Source organism: Rana temporaria, chromosome 5 (assembly GCF_905171775.1).
Source record: "Rana temporaria chromosome 5, aRanTem1.1, whole genome shotgun sequence".
NCBI lineage: Eukaryota > Metazoa > Chordata > Amphibia > Anura > Ranidae > Rana > Rana temporaria.
Window position 1 is genome coordinate 103,542,037 of NC_053493.1, and position 20,650 is coordinate 103,562,686.

At 42.1% G+C, this 20,650-nt stretch overlaps 1 protein-coding gene across 4 annotated transcripts in view; it reads right to left on the minus strand.

Moving 5' to 3' along the window:
- TBC1D5 (TBC1 domain family member 5) overlaps nt 1-20,650 on the minus strand; it is a 723,038-nt gene that overhangs the window by 537,180 nt on the left and 165,208 nt on the right. For all 4 annotated transcript variants that reach the window (XM_040352961.1, XM_040352959.1, XM_040352957.1 and 1 more), the window contains one exon: nt 10,907-11,009. The gene's annotated coding sequence lies outside the window, so the exon portion shown is untranslated. The remainder of the gene's footprint in view (nt 1-10,906; nt 11,010-20,650) is intronic.

Consider the following 20,650-nt stretch of genomic DNA (forward strand, 5'->3'; position numbering starts at 1 on the left):
GCAATACCCCCCGCGCAATACGCTGCAATACCCCCCGCGCAATACTCTGCAATACCCCCCGCGCAATACTCTGCAATACCCCCCGCGCAATACTCTGCAATACCCCCCGCGCAATACTCTGCAATACCCCCCGCGCAATACTCTGCAATACCCCCCGCGCAATACTCTGCAATACCCCCCGCGCAATACTCTGCAATACCCCCCGCGCAATACTCTGCAATACCCACCGCGCAATACTCTGCAATACCCCCCGCGCAAAACTCTGCAATACCCCCCGCGCAATACTCTGCAATACCCCCCGCGCAATACCCCCCGCACAATACTCTGCAATACCCCTTCGCAAGACTCTGCAATACCCCCTTCGCAAGACTCTGCAATACCCCCTTCGCAAAACTCTGCAATACCCCCACGCAAAACTCTGCAATACCCCCACGCAAAACTCTGCAATACCCCCACGCAAAACTCTGCAATACCCCCACACAATACTCTGCAATACCCCCAAACAATACTCTGCAACACCCCCGCACAATTTTCAGATATTGGCACCATAGCTTGTGGACGCTATAACTTTCACAAAGACCAAATAATATACACCAATTTGTACTTCTTTTTACCAAAGATATGTAGCAGTATAAATTTTGGCCAAAATGTATGTAGAAAAAATTACAAATTTGCTAAATTGTATAACAGAAACAAAGAAAAATTCTTTTTTTTACAGAATTTTCAATTATTTTTCTTTTATAGCGCAAAAAATAAAAAAACCAACTGTGATTAAATACCACCAAAAGAAAGCTCTATTTGTGGGGAAAGAAAAAGGACAAAAATGTAAATTTGGTTACAGTGTTGTATGTCTGAGTAATTGTCATTCAAAATGTGAGAGCACCGAAAGCTGAAAATTGGTCTGGTTATTAAGGGGGTTTAAGTGCCCAGTGGTCAAATGGTTAAGAGTTTCCTTCACTGGAACTTAGGAACCAAGCCCAACCCCTTAAAAACAACCCAACACCATAATCCCACCTCCACCAAATGATTTAGACCAGTGCACAAAGCAAGGTCCATAAAGACATGGAGTTTGGGGTGGAGGAACTTGACTGGGCTACACAGAGTCCTGACCTCAATCTGAGAGAACACCTTTGGAATGAATTAGAGTGGAGACTGCGAGCCAGGCCTTCTTGTCCAACATCAATGCCTGACCTCACAAATGCGCTTCTGGAAGAATAGTCAAACATTCCCAGACACACTCCTAAACCTTGCAGAGAGCCTTCCCAGAAGAGTTGAATCTGTTATAGCTGCAAAGGGTGGGCCAACTCAATATTGAACCCTACAGACTAAAGCCCCATACACACGGTCACACTTTTTGCCAACCAACTTCAAAATCTGCAAGTTTTCCAATTTGTACCAATGCTTTTGACAATATAGGCCCGGATTAGGCCCGGATTCACAAAGCACTTGCGCCGACATATCTCCAGATACGCCGCGTAAGTGCAAATATGCGCCGTCATATCTGTGCGCCGTAGCCACAAACTAAGATACGCCTAGAAACAGGCTTAATCCCGCCGACATAACTTGCCTATGCCGTCGTAGGGTGGGTGCACAATTACGCTGGCCACATGGTGGCGCTGCCATTGATTAGCCATTCAAATATGCAAATGAAGAAAATACGGCGATTCAGGAAACCTGCGCCCGCCCCCGACGCAGGCTACGAGAGGTGTGCGTAAGTTGTACGTCCGGCATAAAGTTAAGCCCCATAAAGGAGGTGTAACTCAGCAGCAGACATGTAAAGGTCTGCATCAGGGAACAGAAGCCAGCGTTTTTTACGTGTGTCTGGATGGGCGCAGATTACGTTCATGGCGTAGGCAGTGATCCGACGTATCTTAGGCAGTTGTTCCGACGTGAGCATGCGCACTGGGATGCGTCCACGGGACGGCGCATGCGCCGTTCGTTATACGTATCTGTCTGGCGCTCGGCCCATCATTTGCATGGCTCACTCTCACTTCCATCTACGCCGGCTTACGCCTAGGAAACCCAGCACAGTTTTGGGAGCAAGTGCTCTGTGAATTCCATGTTTGCCTCTCTGCGCTGCGTCGGCGTAGCGTATATTATTTGCGCTACGGCGGCGTACTGTGCGCCCGCTCTCTGTGAATCCGGGCCATAGTATATATATATATATATATATACACACACACACACACACACACACACACATACATATTATATAATAGAATATATATATATATTATGTTTTTTTAACAAATAATAATTTAATACAGGGTGCTCTCTTGAGTTGAGTTGAGAGGTATCTTAATATAGCGCGGTCTTACTCCGAAGGGGTCCCGACGTGTTTAGACTCTTGACAGTTATAGTACAAAACTGAATTTGAGCACAGCAGAAGCGGTTTACTTTCCGACTGTCTGCCTTTAACTGAAACACAACACACTCCTCTATAAACAAAGCAGTTTGAAAACGGATGAAAAGCTGAGTTACTTGAGTCACCAATTAAGCTATGTGTCTGTGTGTAAATTTGAACATTATCAATTGAGTTCTGTAAACAGTTGTTTTTTTTTTTTTGTAAAGCAATTGCAGCAGACTTTTGCTCCCTTGAGTGAATTTGTTTTCCTGCACTCTTAGCCCCTCCACAACATGAACCAGTGCCTGAATGCGGAAGAGGCGGCCGGCTCACAGTCGCGGATGAGGACTAAAGATGGCAACGCAGGACCCAAGCTGTAACACCTGAACAGTTGATCGAAACAGAACAATCCTGGATCCATTGGGCAGACGAGTATATGAACTAAAGACAAGATTTCATTACAGGTAAGAGGGGTTAAAAGGATAACTTGTTGGGGTGGTTCTTGTAAAGTCCTTCTTTATAGATAGCCCAAAAAATATGTATAAATCAAACCATGGCTCCATCTGACAAATAACAATGTACATATTTACCTGACTAATAAAAACATGTTAATTTTTTTAGCTCTGAACATAAATAAATAAAACATATACAAATATGCAATACAATTTGTTGAAAGCCCAACCTCAACTTGTAATTACATTTTGGCAGTATGACATTTGACAATAGCAAGGACAGTTTTTTGTTCTTTTTGCAAACATACACTTTGTGTAGCTGACCCAACTTGTGCATTAGACTATTAGATTTAGATGAGACATTTTTCTGGCATCCACACAGTGTAGCTATCTTGTGTCAGTGTTCTAATCGGATCAAAAGCACAATAATTCAGTATCATTAACGATCATTAACCAAATATTGTCAGCAACATACGCATAATAGGGCTGAAATTGAAATATTATAAAATAAACTATTATGACAGAACCTGCATTGTGAGCTTCAGTTGACTAACAAGTAGGAAACACTTTTACAAATTTCAATTATCACTGCATCTTTATTAGTTTTTTAGCATCACATTCAGGAAAACATTAGTTTATTGTGCAAGGGGAAAAAAACAGCCCTATGAAATGCAAAAAAAGTAACAGCTTTAGTGAATAATATGCATTATGTAAACCGTGTTTCTTTATCCAATAATATAACGCCGTCTGATTCATTTAGTGATACTGCTAAGAGTAGATTTGGCACATTATTCAATGAATTAAGCAGATAAATGCTTACTATGGGATCTGTGTGTCTACGCACAAATATCTTTTGTTACCCACCTGGGATTGCTTCCGTAAGTGCACAAAAATGAAATGAGAAGAAAAACGAAGAAGTGGAAATTTCTACAAGAATAACACGTGTTTTAAATGTTAAAGGGACTCGAAACTGTTAGTACCCAACCCTGAGTGCATTTTTACACAGCTTGTAACACAATAAAGACATGTGGCATTGCTTAACCAATTTGGGTATTTTGTTTAATTCTTATAAATCAGTTGTTCTCAGCCCTACTAGTACTGTGACCCCTTGATAAAATGTCCTAAGTTGCGGGGAAATTATTTTCGTAGCGCGAGTTGTCAGCACCTAAGGCAAGACAAGCAATTTTTTCCCCTAACCCACGGACATTTAGCGCTCCCTGAGTCTCTGCCATTCATACTGTATTAAAACCCCTTATGGTACGTTTTAGGATGTACCACTCTTTCTCTTTGTTCTCCCCCTTTCTTTCCCTTTTATGTCTCTCTATCCTTATTTCTTATTGTTTTCCCCATCCCTCTCTCTAGCTGTATTTCTTGTTCTTTCTCTTATTCTTTCTCTCCGTTTTCTCTGTACCTCCACCTCTTTTCCTCTCTCTTCCATGTATTCTCTATTTTCATTCCTTCCCTTACTCCTTGGTGGGGGGGGGTGGAGGGAATGGGATGAGTGGCAGTGCTGGTGGAAGTGGGATGAGTGGCAATGCTGGGGGAAGTTCTGATCAGCCAACTTTGGTGCTCTTAATCAAGGTCATCTGCTGATCTGAGAACTGTAGTAGGTACTTTTAATGGCAACTATAATCACAGGTAGTGTTACTCACTGTGTCTCTGGCTTCACTGTGTCTCCGACTTTGTGGTGTCTCGCAGCAGTGACCCCTATGCTGAAATCAGGAGATCGGGTCTCCTCCAGCCCCTCCCACTTCACAATCCTCACCAGTCATCTGACCTCCAGTCTCTGTCCCCCAGCCATGCTGTGAACTGAATGGGCAGCTGCAAAGAGGCTGAGTTGGCGGCCACAGGCTCCAGGAGCAGCCCAGCTGGGCGGCCGCAAAAAGGCTGGGAGAGGATTTGGTGACCCTTAGCAAATCATTCAACCCCCAAGGGGGTCCCGACCCCCAGGTTGAGAACCACTGTTATAGATAGAAGATATCTAAAATGTTATTAATACGTGAAGTTCCATTGGCTGACATATGCTAATAAAAACCATATCCCCAAGTGCAACAAAGACTTGTTAAAGGTAAAAACAAGGATACTTTTAAACTTCTCCAATACAGTGAAACCTTGGATTAAAAGCATAATCCATTCCAGGAGAATGCTCGTAATCCAAAGCACTCGCATATCAAAGCGAGCTTCCCCATAGCAGTCAATGAAAACGAAAAAAATTTGTTCCACATTGACTTCAATAGTATGCAATATTGCATGTTGCCAGAGGTGGGGTGGCGCCGGAAATCATTGGAAATCCTTGGAAAGACTCGGGGACAGCTCGGCTGAACTTGGAAAACCTCAAAAAGGCTCAGGAACAGAGTATTTCCGAATATTTCCGAACGGCTCCACTCGGCTCAGGAGTCCCCGTACCTCAGGCCAAAAGCGGTACTGCACACCACTGTGGCTTGAATCCTGCTCGTTTTGCGAGACAACACTCGCGAACAGAGTCAGGATTTAAAAAAAAAAAATGCTTGTATTGCGAAACGCTTGTTAACCTCATTACTCGCAATCCAAGGTTCACTGTACTTTCCTACCTCGTCCTGAAAAGAAAGTAGTTTCTTTTTGACTCACTTACCGATATTTTAAGAAATCATCTACTGAAATATCTGTGACATCATCAGGAGGGATCAAGCAGACTCCAACCCCACAACTTTTTACATTTTCATAACTTTCCAATCTATTAAAGGCAGGCATGGATGTGTGAGATAGATCAGGAATCCCCCAGCTGTCAATCTGCTTTGGGAGTCATTGATGGAAAGCACAGAGCAGGAATCTCCTGGCTGTCAAAATATTTTTGCAGTCATTGATGGGTGGGACAAACCAGGAGTCTCCCGGTTGTCATTATGTTTTTAAATACCAACGGGTAGCAGAGAACTGGAGTCTCCTGGCTGTCAATAAGGTTTCGCAGTATTTGATGGGTGAAACAAAATGGGAGTCTGGTGGAGGTCAACTTTTGAAGCCATTGATAAGCAGGACACACTGGGAGTCTGAATGAAGTGGTGAGATAATTACGGCGTAGCTCATAGAAAATAACTAAAAAGGGGCATTAACTCAAATGGTGACTATAAGAAGAGGGGGTAAGACATCTCATTTACAAAAGTTCTTTTACATTTTTGCCTAGAGTTTAGCTTTAAGCATTAAAGTGGATGTAAACCCTCCATACACCCATTGAGGGACCAGCCTCAGAAGATACACAGGGATGAACCAAATCTCCCTACATAGGTTTTACATCTATATCTGCTGTCTTCACATTTATATACTGTTTAGAAAGTTCAGATTGCGTTAGGAAATTTTCTCTTCCTGGTTAACACAGTGTGATGTGTGGGCATACAGCAAAGATAGCTAAAATTGCTGATTGGAGGAAAGGCACACACCCCCTCTTCTCATAGGCAGAGACTCTCAGAGGTGTTTTGTAACAGGGCCAGCTGCTTGCTAATCTATTTATAGAAACCTCCCCCGACAGAAATGTCAGGCTGATTTTATCTGATGTGTCTGAAAATTTGTCAGGAATTATTAGGCTGATAACAGAGAAACGGGTCAGGAGAGAGCTACGGGACTTAGCTCTTTAAAGAGAGATACAAAAAATGCTGCAGATATATGTGCCCAGCTCAACTTTCATGAATTGGGTTTACATCCACTTTAAAGTGGACCCATATATAATAACAAGCACCATTAACCTCCCACTACTATTTTCTTGCCGAATCTCAATTTCCAATGGCACAGAAGAACTTGGTTGTAAGAATATTCCTGTTCCGGCAATGGTGGAAGGTGTGATACGAGGGGTATTACAGACTGCAATCCCAATGCAGGCAAATAGCAGAGCAAATAAAAGTAATTTACGACAAAAAGGGTTTGATGTGAGCTTTTGGTCGGAAACTCCGACCGTGTGTAGGCCCCATCTGTCTTTTTCTGTCGGATTTTCCGACAGCAAAAATTTGAGGGCTGGTTCTCAAATTTTCAGAAGTGAAAAGTTCTTGTCGGAAATGCTGATCGTCTGTATGCAAAACATGCATACTTAGAATCATCGAACTTAATTTTTCTCGGCTCGTTGTGTACGTCACTGCATTCTTGAAGGTTGTAATTTTGTGTGACCGTGTGTATGCAACACAAGTTTAAGCCAAAATTCTGTCGGAAAAAAATCCACGGTTTTCTTGTCGGAATTTCTGATCGTGTGTACACAGCATTACTCTTCATTGGACAGTCATACAGGACTGTGCCCCATAGACTTTAAACTGTCACCTAACATCTTTGTGCATTTCAACACCATTTTGATTTTCAATCAGGCCTAGTATTATTCATTTAAAAAGGTAATCTAATTATTAAAAAGAGAAAAGCTTACATGAAATTTTTCAGCAAACTACTTGATTAAAGAAGACAAAGAAAAAAAAATTATAATGTATGTTGCCATTAATAGCATTAAAATATTGTTCCATACTGTTTTACACAAATGAGACGGAAAAACATCTTCTCAACTGTCAATCAGTTTCCAGGAATACAGTAATAAAGAACATTTCGCTGACCCAATTGTGTCTATTTCTGCTCTTTATTTTCCTGAACTTGAGATATTACCTATGATAAATTCAGCAGCAGCTGATTCTCTGTGCATTTATACATTTTATTAGCTGCGCGGTCTTAGAAAAGCAATTAGTGGAATAATAAAGGAGTCCGGTAATTTACAGCTAATTTATAAACCAGTCAGTTGAACTAACACTGCAACTATCCTGCCAACTTATTACCTAGCAAAAATCGAAAAAAAAAACAGTTAAAGAGACCATAACAGAAACTGGATCACTATAGTTGTCATAGTTTAAAGGGCAACCACAGCTAAATACACCCAACCAAGTCCACCCAAAAATAATTTTAAATTATAGGTGTTGCCTCAGCCATGTCTTTTTACGAGTCTTGATTACCAAAAGGAGATCTCGCTACCATAGAATTTCTGTTTTTGTCCACCCGGGAGTGCTGGCTGTTCCTACCTTTACATACAAAAATAAAAAAATAAAAAACAAAACAAAAAAAAAACAGGGTGAGTCAAAACTCCTTATAACGGCTACAACCGGTATGTAGACCTAGAATGAAATCACAAAGATCTCAAAATAGATGGGGTACTTATAGATCTGTGGATTGCTTTTCTTCTTAAAGATTTCATTATTATGCTAGATATTATAAATGTAACTTACACTTCCCATCCTGGCCAATTCTGGTACTTCACTCCTACGTGCTAGAAAATTACACAGAACCCCCAACACATTATGTATGTTTTTTTTAGCAGAGATCCTAGAGAATACAATGGCAGTTTTCTAACACTTGTTTTTGTTTCATGCTTTAAAAAAAAAAAAATAACATTAAAGTTATCAAATAATTTTTTTGCATAATATGAAAGATGATGTTACATTGAGTAAATAGATACAAAGATTCAAAATTGCACACGCTCGTGGAATGGTGCCAAACTTTGGTGCTTAAAAATCCTCATAGGTGACACAATTTTTTTTACTGGTTACATGTTTTGAGTTACAGAGGAGGTCTAGGGCTAGAATTATTGTTCTCGCTCTAACATTCGCGGCGATACCTCACATGTGGTTTGACACTTTTAATTTTAATTTTTTTTACAATTTGAGCACTTTTATTCCTATTACAAGGAATATAACAGGTCCTCTTTACAGTGTGATATGGGGTCAATAAGACCCCACATCTCACCTCTAGGCTGGGAAGCCTGAAATCAAAAATGAGGCGGCGCAGTTTTTTTGAATGCAGAGGTCGGGTGTGACGTCATAACATCGCTCCCGGTCTCCAACGATCATAGAGACTCCGGCGACCATCTGGTCCGCTGGAAATCTCTATTGTAAACATCCGGGGCCAGCAAATCCGTTCTCCAACTCACTGATTGCAGCGGTGAGGTGGTAGAAGCACTGGAGGGCGGTGAGGGGGGGGCGTCCCCTCTCGCTGCCTGTAAGAACGATAAAGCGGCGGAACAGCCGATGTGATTATTCTTACCGTGCAGAGAATCGCTGGCTAAAAAAGACAATATCTGAATGCTTGTAGCTTCAGGCATCATTCAGATATCCCTGCACAAAGTCAAGGACATCCTATTACGTACCTTGAGCGGAAAGTGGTTAATGAACCTGGCCATGACTAATGCTGAACTTACAATTCTTCTCACAACAGTTCTTACAACAGGATCATCCTGTTGTACCTCTGGTTGTATATGTTGTCTTATTCACTACTGAGATCTCTGTGCTAATGCCTTGTGGTGAATAAATAAAGTATCAAAAAGTATAGAAAAATCTAAAAATAAAGTCCCCGAAAGACACGAAAAGCTGCTTGATTTCCTTTCCAGCATCTACCTAGAATATGTCTGCTTTGGCTGGACTATCTATTTAAAGGATAAGTGCAATGCAACTTTAAAGCAGACCTTGGATGAAAAAGCAAAGTCCATTTAACTTTCAAGTCCCCAACATCAAAATAATAAACCCTAATTGACAGCAATTAAAAGGGAGTCATTACTCAGCCTTCACTGGACCCCGGGAAAGCAAAAGACTCCCAAAAATGCTTTAGCTGGCCATTTTTTATAAAAAAAAATTATTCAGCCAGTAAGCTGAATAAATGAATAAAACGAATCTCTTTATACACACAATCGAAATGGATGAAGGAATCATTTCCTTGGTGGGACACTGAATTCTGAAAGTGGGACCCTAAGCTATCAGAACATCAGGAGCTGCAGCCAATGACCTACTAAGTTTTACAATTTGTCTGATCGACAGAAGTCGATCTAACAATTGATTTCTGTAAAACAGGGGCAGCCACACACTGATTGAAATTTTTCCGGTTCCTTCTGAACCAGCCAAATTTCCATAAATCTATGGCCAGCTTTAGGCTTTAGTGCTACTTTATCAACTTGGCCCAGAGAAATTTTTTTAATACATTTAAATCTGCATTTTCACTAGAAAATGACTTAGAACCCCCAAACAATTACATTATTTCTAAAAGCAAAGACTCTGTACAATAAAATGGTTATAGTTGCAATTTTTATGTCATACAATATTTGCACAATTGTTTATGAAACCCATTTTCAGGAAAAAATTGTGCACAGAAACACAACATAATCCTTTTTTTTTTTTTTTTTTTTTTTATAAAACATAGAGTTGTGTCAAGCAAATAGACTCAATCTATGTCAAGCCACAAAATTGCATGTGCTTGTAAAAGTTCAAAAAACATTTGTCCATAGGTGACGCTTTAAATTTTTTTACAAGTTATAAATTTAGAGTTAGGCGTTTAAAGTTATACACAGATCGAAATCCAGCATAAATCATGGGAACATGGATCCAGCAGTGACTGGATGAATTTCCATTTATGTATGGGACCAGTGGTTGCACAGATGTCGCTCTTTCAATCGCTTTCTGTACAACCACTCTTGGGTTTTGCCCGATTGATCAGTGCCGCCAGCTATAATCGGCAGCACTGATCATTGTATTCTGATGTCAGGGAGGTCTCCCCACTGTCAGAAAAAAATAACTTTGGTGTTTAGATGGGGGAATCAGGTCATATATTTTAGTCATTCATCCCGGTGGCTGAACGAAAAAAAGAAAGACTAATCTATGGGCTGCCTTTACTGTGAGTGAGTTATGGCCCTAGAATTTTTGCTCTCACTTCATTGCTCGTGGCGATACCGTCACGGATGCTATATACATTTTTCAATCATTTTGATTTATTTTAGGAACATTTTATGTTGCATTACTTTTTTTTTTTTTCATTTAACTTTATTGCTATGAAAAGGTGACTAAGAGAGAAACTCTATCCAAAAGTACTATTTCAGTGCCAAGTGTCTACTACGAGATTCAGTAACCCATCTGTTTTTTTTTTTTTTAAACTTCAGTAGCTGCATAGCACAATTTCACCACCCACAACCTAGGGATTTATGCTTCATCCTCCCACCAGGAAGTGGCATAATATCTTCATAATAAGCAATTGCCATTGGCTCTTTTCTGTTTTCTGTAAAAATAAACTAAAAAAATGCTATAATATTTGTCTCTCTCAACATATCAAGAATCTAGAATATTCAGTCTTATGCACTTACTTCTGAATCTCAAAACCAGAAGACAAAAGTCTTTCACTATTTCATATATCTTCAGCCAATTGGAGTCCTGGACTGAACTTGTATGAGATGATCTGAAGTCCTTCTGTAAAAAAAAAAAAAAGAACAATGCAATGTTATCACACGATCAGAATTTCCGATGGGATAAAATCTGATGGAATTTTGTTCAAGCTGTCTTGCATACACACTGTCAGACTAAATTGCGACCGTACAAAACACAGTGACGTAAAAGACTACGACGAAACCGAGAAAAATGAAGTTCAGTGCTTCCGAGCATGCGTCGACTTGATTCTGAGCATGCATGTTTTTTTGTCCGTCGGAGATCCACACAGATGATCGGAATTTCCGATAGTATTTTTTTCCCATCGGAAAAAAACTAAAACATGTTCTTTTTCTAAACTCCAATGGAAAAAAGTCTGATGGGGCCCACACACAGTCGGAATATCCGATGAAAAAATTCCGTCTGACTTTTTTCATCAGAAATTCCGATTGTGTGTACAAGGCATAAGTGTCAGATAGACATTTCCTCACAGTGCATTGTGGTTCTTAGCAGCTTTTAATAATATATTTTTTTTCTTTTTACACAATGTAGCAGCTTTTGTTTCCCATTTATGGTCTCAAGGTGGATGGCTGGAAAAGAGTTGTGTTGGACATATGATTTTTTGGATAAAGCTTCATGTTAATTGCTCTCTGGTAAGTAGTTAGTGTGGATGGTGGAGGGAGCAGGGCCGTCTTACTGAGCGGGCACGACTGGTCACAGCACGGGGGCCCCACATTCACCTGGGGCCCCAGAGCTGGACAAATTGCCCCCCCCATAATGCGGGTGAGAGATGGGTTTGCGGCAGTTGCCATCTGTACAAGCTGTGCCCGGGCTTGTGTCCATCAGCCAGTGTGGGAAGTACCTGCACTGCAGCCCTCCATCACCCCCCCCCCACCGTGGCTGGATGCGGTCTCACACTTTTCCGAGTGCCACGGCCGCCAGCAGCACTTACTCTCCGCCCCCTCCTGTGGTGTCAGTGATGACTGCTTCCTCCCTCCCCATCACCCGTCCCCTCCTGTGGCTGGATTGCACTGTTACGCTCTCTCCCGCCACCAGCACCCTTCCCATGCCTTCAGTGGTAAGCGATCTCGAGTCCCCCATCGTCGGATCCCCCCCCTTTAATGTGCAGATCGATCAGCAAAGCACCACGCTCCCCCTTCTTCCCTAACTCTAGAAGGGCCATGAGACCCCCCCTCTCCTCTGTCAGCTCTTCATCTTCTCTGCCAAACCCCCCCCCACCTCTCTGCCAGACCCCCCCACCTTTCTGCCAGACCCTCCCACCTCCTCTCTGCCAGACCCCCCCATCTCTATGCCAGACCCCCCCATCTCTCTGCCAGACCCCCCCACCTCTCTGCCAGACCCCCCCACCTCCTCTCTGCTAGACCTCCCCATCTCTCTCCCAGACCCCCCTATCTCTCTGCCAGACCCCCCTTCTTCTCTGCCAGACCCCCTATCTTCTCTGCCAGAACCCCCCCATCTTCTCTGCCAGACCCCCACCAGACCCCCCCATCTCTTTTGTGATCCTCAAACCCTTTTTGTCCCCTCCCAGCTGTCCATTAAGGCTAAGAGATGGGAAGGGACTTCTGGATCAAGTGATCACTGTGATTGGCTGTCACAGTGGTCACATGATCGGGTTCCTGTCCTGCCAGCACTGGATCATAAACAGAGAACAGGATTGGTCTGTGAAAGACCATGCTCACTCTGTGCCCCCATGAACGGATATCTGTGGCGTGTGGGAACTAAGGCCCACCCTTTCTGCCACCACACATCTGCACTACATGGTCAGCAACAGGTTAAAGAGGAACTTCAGCCCCGGACATTTTTTTTTCCTACTCCCACTTAACTGTCTTGAAGCATTGACTATAATTCCCATATCCACCTTGCCAGTGGATCCAGCATTGTCCTTCTGTGATCCACCGCTCAGGTGTAACAGCCAGGGTCCCATGCCTCCATCTTAAGCTGACTGCCTCCTGAAGGTTCAGGCAACCTGCCCACAATAACACGTGGCAACTCCGCCCACCGGCCGCTGTTTGTCCTCCATCTGCAGTCTCCTTGAATTTGTTAGGTAGATATCCTAGGAGGCCGTGTGAGTAGCACAGAATATTCTCGCGAGTGAGAATGGCTTTGGGAAGCAGGGGTGATATTGTGAGGCCAGAAGCATATATATTAAAAACAGTGTGCAAAAATAAAACATTTTTGCCGATAAAGAAAAAGTTGCTGATAATGGTGGCGAAAACACACATGATTTTACCATGATGTGACGCAATTTTACTGTGCTTATGGTGTGTTTTTCATAGGCCATAAGATTTAAAAACAGCATAAAAAATGTAACACAGGTGCGTTTATGACACATTCTTGCTGCATTTCAACAGGGAGGTGCGTTTTGGTGAGATGAAGACATACATAGAATTTAACGGGATGCATTTTTCTTGAGCTTTTCTTGCACTAAATGTGCCAAATAATGGGCAACAATAAATTCATGATATTAACTAGAAAGTCAAATATAATACAATTACTGTATATATTGGCATATAACACACACCCAATATATAATTTTAAGAGGGAAGTTTCAGGAAAACAACATATTTTTAAAATAAATAACTTTGAAGCAAATTAAGGGTCAGTGCCCATCAATGTCCATCTGCAGCCTGATCAATGTCCTCAGTGTAGCCCAAATAAAGTCCTCAATGCAGCCTGATTATTATCCTCAATGCAGCCCAAATATAGTCTTGTCCCCAATGCAGCCTAAATATTTCCCCCAATGCAGCCTGATTATTGTCCCCAATGCAGCCTGATTATTGCCTTCATTTGCAGCCTCACCATCTCCCTCACCAGCAGCCTAAATCAGGAAATCACCAAGCCGTCATCTCCTCTCCACTCAGCTCTCACGTTACACACACACGGTCCTGCCTCCGCCATCAGCATTGGACCAGCTACTGTGACATGCAGAACACTGGTCCAATGCCGGTGGTGGAGGCAGGACAGTGTGTGTGTGTGTGTGTGACGTAAGAGCCAGTATAACACGCACCCCTGCTTTGCCCCCAATTTTCAGGGGGGAAAGGTGCGTGTTATGCGCGGATAAATACGGTATATTTAAAAAATATATAAAAATTTCATTTTCGGTTTTCGGCCAAGTGCATCTTGAATTTTCGGTCCGGCACCAAAATTTCCATTCGGTGCACCTCTACTTTTCAGAATGTGTTGATGGGTGGAGTGGTGGTGGTATAGCCAGAGAGGCAAACTTTTCAGAGAAAGCGACTGTGATTGTACACATTAAACTCCCACTTTAATCTACTAATTATATAGTTTTGGAAAGTGTGCAGCAATACAGCCATTAATGAGCTGTGACACATAAAATATGAGAATGAATCATCCCGTGGTGCACATTGAAACCAATAAGCTTTTTAGCCAACACCAAAATAATAGCTGCTTAGATCTGATTGGATCCAGTAGACAACACCTTTCCTCCAGATTTTTACCTGTGTCCCTAGATGCTTGATCACCATGTGTTAGCATTAAAGCAAAAAAAAAAATGCAAGTAATGACAGCCAATGTGGTAGATAATTAACTTCTTTCTTATTAGGTTTTTCAGAGCAGGCACTATATATCTTAAGGAAATCAAATTATACAGCATGACAGTAAAGGAGTGTTACTTTTACCAGAGAGAAATGAAACTGCAATATTTTCCTTTCCGGTGAAAAATGATGCAGAGATGTTCATTCCACAAAGGAATAATCATATAAAAATTAGTAAAAATTTAGCTAAGTTCTTTTCCTAGAGAATTAACTAAAGCAGACCACTCACTAATAAAGTGCAACTTAATAAATCATGTGGAATCTTATTTTGTTCAAACCCTTACTAACTCCTAGCACCATCTGTTACCATCAAAACTATATGACAAGATATGATATATAATTAATAGGTAAACAACAATCTAATTAAAATGGACAAATACTCCATGTTCCTGCCATTTGGGAGCTCTAATTACAGACTAAATTTTAAGCTTGAATTAAATATTTAAGCTGGAAAATTAACTTTCCTTCTCGAGCCTTGAATACATTAATACAGATATGTGGTGCGACTTCCTGATGGGAACTTAAAAATGTAATTTAGTTTCATCAAAGCAGTTACTAATTGTTAAGCAGCAGTACCTTACCATATGTACACAATAGCTATTTAGAGCTAAAAAGGTGGTTTCAAAGCACCCCTTAGCAACGTTCTTCCATCCATAAATATAAAATGTATATATAGCACTACCATTTACACTGCACAGTGCAAATAAATTAACAGCCCGTCTTTGAGGGATTTTAAGAACATGAGCCATAAATATGTAAATAGGCAAATATTTTAAACAATCAACGCAAAAACAAAAAGTCTAAATGGAGCAGAGTACTGCAAGTGAACCATCCAAACATTTGTGTGTACAGCAAAATTACTAAAGGCGGTGTATGCCTATCAAATAGAAGTGTAGCAGATCATACGGTTTATATAAACATTATTCTGGCCCTGTATAACACAGCAGTAAGGTAAATGCCATCAGCAGAGGAAGTGACAAAAATACAAATGCCAAAGCTTGCACAGAGAAACCCTGGAGCCAAACTGTACCAAGTAATCCACTAAGTGATGCAAAAGAGGTGCAATGCTGATGCATTAGAATGCGTAATGAAACCCAGGGACAAAAATGTTTTATTTTGCAGCATACGAATCCTTGGATCTGCTTGCTACCTTCATATTTCTTTTGTCAGTTTTTAATCTTTATTTTTTCACCTGGTGATCCTGTCAGCAACACACTTTCTTGCATAGCAACGCTCTCTCAATGTACAGTATCTATGGTGAAGAAGCAGCTCTGGCCCCTTTTAGTTTCCTGAAGACCTTCCCTGTGGGTGAAACGCGTTGAGCCGGGATCTTGGGTGCCGATGTCATATCCGATGGCATCACTTCCTGCAGTTGGAATGCACGCGGGTTCTCCCATCCGGAACAGTGGCGCTTCACTATACAGAAGTCGCTGGACATACTGTGTGCCGGGTAATGAGCACAGAAAAATGTGAGTGCTATTCTTACAGGGAATATGTATGGGGGACATGTTTTTTTTATACATATGATGTGCAATAAGATGTTTGTCTGTGACCTCCCTACATTGATCGGAGTGGCCTGGAGAAGGAGGAGATTGAAGTGGAGAAACTGGTCGCTGGACTAGTGGCTTGGGACAAGAGATCCATGGTTTATAATTAAAGTGAGCTTTGACCCTACTTAGTTGGAGGGTCACAGAAGTTTTGGCGAGTTGTAATCTGTAGGAGAAATGTGGCACCGACACATTTGAAACACAGTGACTTTATGTTTATGCCAGCACTTGCCCAGTGGATATATGAAGCACATTGATAAGCATGCAGCGAAGGACTGGTTGATATTTAGGTGGGATTTTTTTGTGCATATTTTTTCACTTTATTAGTGGACTTTGTAACACTGTTGGAATAACACCGAGACACTTTTTGTGGCATACTTTAGATATTCTTATGTTATTTTGATGTTTATGTTCATTATACGCAAAACAATTTTTTAAGACTTAGTGAATTCATTGTAAGCATTGTCAACCTAGGATAGGAGGTGTGCTAGGATTTCAGAATTCTACCCTGTAGGTGTTCTGTAGGTGAACTGGGCAGGGTTGATAAGTGTGAGATTTCAGTTCAGCAGATGCACAGAGCACAGGAAGATCTGAAATAAACACTATAATGTAACCAAAACGGCAAAAGATTGAGCAAGAAAATCTAAAATGTATGCTTTTTTTGATGCAGCATAGAGACTAAAGTTATCATGCTAACTTTAACTTATCTCTCCAACCCTCCTCTTTTGCATTACAGGAAACAATCGCCAGTAAAGTCTGTATCCCCTGACCCACCATCCAGTTTTCTTCTGACATTTAAGTCTCCGCTCGGACGGGTGTGGGTGGTCCGGTCAGCTCAGGCGGGAAAAGCCGCTGATCTGATGCATACTGCGGGGACACATAAAGGTGCCTTGCAAGGAGGGGGAGTGGGCGGAGAAGAGGATCCTGCCAGCTACACAGCAGAAGCTCGGGGAAGTGTAGGGAAGAGAGCTCTGTACTGGAATGGGGGAAGGGGGTGAGCTCTGTACTGGGGGGAGAACTTGGGAAAACACAGCACATCCCTCAGCCCTGCACTCGGTAAGCAGCGCACCCCTCAAACCTGCACTCGGTATGTAGCGCACCACTCAAACCTGCACTCGGTACATAGCGCACCACTCAAACCTGCACTCGGTACGTAGCGCACCACTCAAACCTGCACTCGGTACGTAGCGCACCACTCAAACCTGCACTCGGTACGTAGCGCACCACTCAAACCTGCACTCGGTACGTAGCGCACCACTCAAACCTGCACTCGGTACGTAGCGTACCTCTCAACCCTGAACTCGGTACGTAGCGCACCTCTCAACCCTGCACTCGGTACATAGCGCACCTCTCAACCCTGCACTCGGTACGTAGCGCACCTCTCAACCCTGCACTCGGTACGTAGCGCACCTCTCAACCCTGCACTCGGTACGTAGCGCACCTCTCAACTCTGCACTTGGTACAAAGCGCACCTCTCAACCCTGCACTCGGTACCCCCAGCTCACTTCTCAACACTGCACTCAAATTTACTGCATGCTGAAAATGGAAAAAAACACAAGCAGGTAGTAGTAGTATGACAGTTTATGGACTGAAAACAAGAACATCACATTTTCAGTGATTGCCAGAGTCCTGGCTGCATGGATGCAGACATTAGGCAGTGGAACTTGTTACTGTCCACAAGGAAGTAACGGACATGTTCTGAACTGTGCGTGTCATGCTAAAAAGGTATCTTCTGTTGACCTGAACATGGGACCACTTAGTACTGCCGACAAGTAAAATTCACAGTTAGATCTAAATAGCAAATGACAAAAAAATCACATTATGCATTTCAAATATTTTTTCTAAGAAGAAAGAACATGATCTTCTCCATCTAATGTGTGTATTCTGCAAAAGTTCTACCTTTAATAACTGAAGCACATGCTGACCATTAGATATTCACATGCAGTTGCAATGTAATATTTTCTGCTACAGGCAGGAAAAATACCTAAATAAGTGCATAATCATCATAGTATACCATGCTCATCCAATCGGACCACAGTTTTAGACTTTTAAGGAGGTAGTATAGCAAAATGAGAAAGGTTTTGTGAACATCAGCATACTGAAGCTGTTGCAGGTGTGGAAACCCCCTCTATCAAGCATGTAGGCATGAGCTACCATAGCAATATTTTTTTTGGGAGAGCCTGGTCTTCTCCAGTGATCCCTCTGAGGTGATAGAGAATTTGTTTTTCTCACTGGGAACAGCGGACCAAACCAAAGTATTAGATTGATAAGCAGAGGCCGAATCCATTAGCAGTAGCTATAGCTGTAGACAGTGTGCAAGCAGAATTGTACAGTAGGTAATGGTCGATGACCATTTCTGTGAATAGTCAGGGGCAGAAAGAAAGCCGGTAACAGAAAAGATCAACAACAGAAAAGATAACAAAAAAAAGAAAAGAAGGTGTGCTTTCCTTTCCTGCAACCACGGGTTGGGGGGTTAGGTAGCCAATCACTGCCGGGAGAACACAATGATTATTGCTAGCGGCTATGGCCGCCTGTAATAAGCACATGTAAAAATTAAAGACACGCTGCTCATACCCAAGTTGACCGATGGATCGACTTGGATACAATCAGCTTGCCCATAAATATCCGAATCTCAGCTGGTCCCTGCTGAACGGGCTGAGATTTGAACCACGTATGACTGTCTTTACTCACTTTACTGAACAGTTAAATATAGCCAATGGTAATGGCAGAGGAAAATTTGTTTTGTGCCCTTTAATGCTTTATGCCTACTCTTCACAAGGTAATTTAAGGAAATTAGGCTGCTTGGCTGACCAGCTTGCTTAAATACTTTGTAAGTTACTGAATAATACAGATCAGCAGAGTAGGAAAAGTCAAAAGGTCTTGTATCATGGTTGTTCCTGGTCAATGATTCACAGTATAAATGTAATAGGGCCAACATGACAGACAACTAGAATGTTTAAAAGTGAAGGCTGGCGGTGGCTGTATCCATCCTACCCTCATTATTATTATATATTTTTTTTAAGTTGAAACCCATGTCAAAGGAAAACTGTGCAGTTAAAAACATATTCAGTATGTGAACTGTTATATCTGCCAAAGGATTTGTAATTCTGATCATCCAGTCTTAAAGTATAACTAAAGGCAAAACATTTTTTAGTTTTGGACAGCGTGGAGAAGGATTAAAACACCAGTCAGTTTCTATTGCTATCTGTGCCCCCCATTAGGGAGATTAACCCTCTCCATTTGTCTGGTTTATCATTATCATTGAGGCCAGGTTCACACGAGCTGTGGTCACAGCTCGCAGCAGGGGGTCCGGTGTGTCCCTATTCTATGTTTCAAGTGCAAGTCAGGTCCAAAGTTTTGCCTGAATTCAGACCTGAACCAAAGCCAAAGATGCACAGAACACTTTTCCAGTGCGGACCCCCCCCCCCCCCCCCCCGGAGCTGTGTGAACCAGCTCCATTAGGGGCCGGTCACAGTCTCCTGTCATGCGATGTGGAGGAAACGTGCATAAAAGTGTGAACCCAACCTGAAAGTGAAAGTAAAAGGAAAACCTAAAAGAAAATCTTGGGTTGTCCCCACAAAATTAATATGGGGACATTAGCTCTGGTGACCTGGAGTTCAAGGATGTCCCTTAATTTGCAGGGATTTCCTCTCACTTCCTGTTTAGCTATTGGACAGGACATGAAGGTAAATCTCCTCAATGGGACAAGTATGTCAAAAACAAATCTTCTCCATTACTCTATCCTCAAAAAAAAAAAAAAAAAGGTTTGCCTATAGTTCTACTTCAACCGCTTAAAGAACCGCCGTACGACGATATACAACGGCAGAGCGGCATGGCTGGGCATAAGCACGTACAGGTACGTTGCCTTTAAGAGCTCAGCCGTGGGTCACGCACTGCCGGCGGTGCGCTCGTGACCCGATCCTGAGCTCCGTGACTGCACCCGCAGACCTGATCGCCGCCGGTGTCCTGTGATCGGGTCCCAGAGCTGAAGAACAAGGAGAGGTAAGTGTAAACAAACATTTCCCCTGTCCGCCATAATGTCGCAGTCACAATAAAAATCGCTGATCGCCGCCATTACTAGTAAAAAAAAAAAATATTAAATAAAAATGCCATAAAACTATCCCCTTTTTTGAAAACGCTATGACTTTTTCACAAACCGATCAATAAACGCTTATTGCGATTTTTTTTTTCAAAACAATGTAGAAGAATACGTATCGGCCTAAACTGAGGAAAATAATTTGTTTTATATATTTTTGGGGGATATTATAGCAAAAAGTAAAAAATATTAAATTTTTTTCAAAATTGTCGCAAAGGTGATCAAATACCACCAAAAAAATATCTCCATTTGTGGGAAAAAAGGACACCGATTCTGTTTGGGAGCCACGTCGCACGATCGCGCAATTGTCAGTTAAAGCAACGCAGTGCAGAATCCCAAAAAGTGGCCTGGTCCTTTAGCTACAAAATGGTCCGGGGCTTTAGTGGTTAAGATCTAGACTAGGCAGCACAATACATGTTCTGAAACTCTAGTAGACCACTGCAGAATAATAAAACAACCAGGCCCAGA